The sequence below is a fragment of the Petromyzon marinus genome, chromosome 52 (genome assembly GCF_048934315.1).
Source record: "Petromyzon marinus isolate PM22_M1 ecotype Great Lakes invasive population chromosome 52, UKy_Petmar_22M1.pri1.0, whole genome shotgun sequence".
NCBI classification, from domain to species: domain Eukaryota; kingdom Metazoa; phylum Chordata; class Hyperoartia; order Petromyzontiformes; family Petromyzontidae; genus Petromyzon; species Petromyzon marinus.
Window position 1 is genome coordinate 5,723,791 of NC_133718.1, and position 4,058 is coordinate 5,727,848.

General features: G+C 49.0%; 1 long non-coding RNA gene across 1 annotated transcript; it reads left to right on the plus strand.

The window, feature by feature from the left end:
- The first annotated feature begins 288 nt into the window (after positions 1–288).
- Positions 289–3,735, plus strand: LOC142931310 (uncharacterized). The gene is made up of 2 exons (XR_012947312.1): positions 289–1,121; positions 2,506–3,735. It is a non-coding gene; the product is annotated as an uncharacterized LOC142931310 (long non-coding RNA).
- Positions 3,736–4,058: the final 323 nt, after the last annotated feature.

The following is a 4,058-nucleotide window of genomic DNA, read 5'->3' on the forward strand; positions in this document are numbered from 1 at the left end:
AAAGACACTCGCTCGATCCTCTCTCTCCCCGTGTCGCGTGATAATTCCATCTGCCCACCGACCGTGGTGGGGGGGGGGGGGGTTGCGGAGGGGGCATCCCTCGCTTTTCCAGGGAACACGCGGCCCGTTTTCTTTATTTTTTGGAAGCCCTCTCCCCCTGTACCCCCCCCCCCCCCCACGGCACGAAAAGATGAAAGATTGTTACGCAGATCGACCTCAGCCCCACGTCCTGGTTCACGCGAGAGAGAGAGAGTTAAAAAAGAGAGAGAGAGCGATATGGAGTAGGAAGAGAGGGGGTAGAGAGAGAGGGGGGGCAGAGAGTGGGTAGAGAGAGAGGGAAGGGGTAAGGAGAGCAGAGCGAGAAATCTTTTGTTAAATCTTTCATTTAAAGGGGGGGGGGGGGTTACATAAAGCAAAGCGTAACAAAAAAACGAAATGATGAACGAAGCAAAGTGCCGACTACACCGAGCATCTTCTTGTTTCCTCTGATCGTAAAAAAAAACTAGAGAGAGAAAGAGACACATTACGAATCCTCATACCATTTTGCGTAACGCACTGAACGTGTGAACCCATTGCTTTGAATCACAGGGATACGAGGCCGTGTGAAATGAAGTTGCGTGCATGCTTGAAATAATCGCAGTTGTTATTTTCTGTAGTGTTTTTTTTTTCTTTCTGCCACTTGTCAAAAAACGATCTTGAATCATACCAAGGTCCATAGCTTCTGTAGTGGAATCAATTGACGTCCGTGTAAGTGAGCAATTCATAATGAGACGGTGATTTATTCAACCCATCTTATTCATTTAGTCAATACGGCTGTCCCTATGTTGAGACCAACAGCGTCGAAACAAGCACTTGCCGTTGATCACGCGCGATAATTAAATATGGAAGAAGGCAAATTATGACTTCACCCCCATTGTGTGCATTCTTGTTGCAGGTGGGGGCGTGCGGTAGTGCAGCGGTCAGCGCGCCGCACCATGGACCCTGCGATCCGGCTTCACCTCCGTCTCACGACCAACCGCGGTGACGATAATCCCAGCCGGTCGTGGGCCTCACCTGGGTCCACTCAGCCTCAAATGAGTACCTGGTGCTATGCGTAAACATCGCCACTCGTGTAGACAAAGGTAACCTGGCGTGTGCCCTCCCGGCCGTCATAGGCGCTCGCTAACAGCACCTGCCCCATCGGCCTGTTAACGCAAACAAAAGTTCGACGAGTTTAAATCCTCATTGGGCAGGTCAACTCACCCCCTCCCCCCCCAGCATAACCTCCAGGGTCGATAAAATTAGTACCACTTTGCACGGGGAAGTCAACAGCGGTTGTCCTGCGGGGAGACTGCCCCCCCCCGTCATGGGAATGTGGAATTTCTACCACTGGCTCTGCAGGGTTGTACACAGGAGATTGAGCACCAATGCCTCAATGCAGATTTGAGAAGGAAATCACGACACCACGTTGCGTTCAACGATTGTGGCTGTTTGCCATGAATACCCACTCCCGCAACGTGTCTCTAAATTAGTAACAACTTTCTTTCCGGCATTTAAAAAAAAAATACATTGCCAGGCTTTTAAAAAAAATGACACTGGCAAGTTTGACCCCAATGGAACACTTTGGAAAAAACAAACAAGCCGTGTCTGTTTGTTTGTTATTGTTGAAAATGCCAGAGAGAAGGGCTTTCTATTTTTGTTTTACCTTTTTGCACAAACCCACGGAAGAGAGAGAGCGAGAGACGCCCGCTCGTACCTCGGCTCGAGGCTGCGACCTCCAGGAGGGGTGTTAATACTCCATCATCATTATCACCCCCCCACCCCTCCCGTGTATTGGGCGCACAGTTCGCCGAGTTTGGACTTTGCAGCAAGTAAAAAAAATATATACCAATTTAAGTTGAACACGTAGTAGGCTTCCGCGAACAATATTATCCATAATAGAGGGGTTTTTTGGGGGGGTTAGATCGCGTAAATATAAACGTGTCGTTAAACCCGCCACCACCCGACACACAATCTGGCTGCCGCCTGATGATGCTAGTTGTAGTTACTGGCAAAAACGTCGTACTCGAATTGTAAATGTTGTGGGTTTACCCTCCAACACACCGGTGTGCTGTACTAGTAACGAATTGGCACGCTTTGTTTACGTGACAAACCTTACTCATTGGCTGTTGGCGGGTTTAACGACACATTAATATATATTTACGCGACCTAACCCAAGGAAAACCTCTATTGTGGATACCAATTACAATTCGTCACAACGTAAGCCGGCAATGTTGCTGGTTGATTTCCCACGGTTAAAGCCCGCACGCACGCTCTGACCGGCAATCCCGTGCTCCATTCATTCTCACGGCGCGGAAGTTTTCATTTCAACCGTTGCGAGTTTCTTAAAACCCAAAACGCGAGCGCCCCCGGGTCTATCCAACGGTGTATATGGAGCACAACGACCTGCAGAGTCAGCCTACGATACGGGCAGCATCGCGTGCGGTGGGGTAAAGCGTAAGTGTACCCCCTCACCTCTCCCAACAGAACGTGTGCGCCGCTGTGGACGAAGAGGTCAACAGCACAGCCTGCGACGGAGGAGCTCCCTTGTTCTAGTCCCCTTCCGCGCCAGAACAGTGCCAGCGGTGGAAGTGACCTTGGAATTGCAGGGCTGCGCCTTTAACCTACCGCAGGGTCACTTGAAGGGTGTTGAGGTTCGCGTGCGCAGCGAGGTGACGAAGACCCCGGGGCCGGCCCGGGACGCGCCGCTGGTGGGACGACGTCGCTCGGATGGCCTGGGGACACCTGGGGACTCCCAGGAAGAACTGGAGACCGTGTATAGTGTAGTGCATAGTGCAGTGTATAGTGTAGTGTAGTGAGTATAAAGTAGTGTAATGTATAGTAGTGTATAGTAGTGTATAGTGTAGTGTATCGTAGTGTACAGTGTAGTGTATAGTAGTGTAATGTATAGTAGTGCATAGTAGTGTATAGTATAGGGTATAATAGTGTATAGTGTAGTGTATAGTGTAGTGTATAGTAGTGTAGTGTATAGTAGTGTGTAGTAATGTACAGCAGTGTAGTAGTGCATCGCAATGTATAGTAATGTATAGTAGTGTATAGTTTAGTAGTAGTGTATAGTAGTGTGTAGTAGTGTATAGTAGTGTATAGTGTAGTGTATAGTAGTGTATACTAGTGTATAGTGTAGTGTATAGTAGTGTATCGTGTAGTAGAGTGTAGTGTCTAATGGTGTGTAGTAGTGTATAGTAGTGCGTCGTAGTGTATAGTGTATGGTAATGGTGAGCTAGAGTCTGGACCGCCACTACTCAACACGCTGCCTACGCGACCCTCACCAGGACAAGCCAACTGAGAAACGAACGAACGGACGATTTTAAACACCCCCACGTGGGTTATTTTTTGCGTTTCGTTCGTCGTCCTTCGCCCGCACATCCCATTAGCACGGCTGGCTACGTACGGTGCGAAAGAAGTTCAACGTACATACGGGGACCAGGCGCGAGAGAAGAAGGGGGGGGGGGGGGGTGAGAGGTTAATCAGATGTTCTCATGTCAAGCGGCTTCTAAGGTTACTGCAAGTTTATGAAGAAGAAGAAGAAGACACAGAAAGAAATTGGAATTCCAAACAGCAAGAAGCAATTTCAGCAGGGTGAGGAAACCATAAAGGAAGAGAGGTGGGAGGGACGAAGAAAAATCGCTCGGTTGGATTTGTAATGACCTCCTTGTAACGGGGCCGATTGAGTTTTGTATAAAGAGCATCTGCAGTTGTCCGGCCTGACTTTATTTATTTGGCGTCTAATTTTAACGCAGACTTCGGCTTCGCAGCCCTTTACGGACCCCCCCCCCCCAACCCCGGATCTCTCGCCCACAATGCCCAATGACACTATGAGCTTCATGCATTGCAGTCACCCATCCCGAGCATGGTCCAGGCTAAACGGCGCTGAGCGTTCGATGTCGTGGCGAGCTCGAGATCACCACCACGAGACGATTTGAAATCACGGACAAAAACGGTTTTTTGTGTACGTTGTCTAAAAAAAAAAAAACACGTAAAAAAATCATCATCATCATCATCATCTGGACGCACGGCGA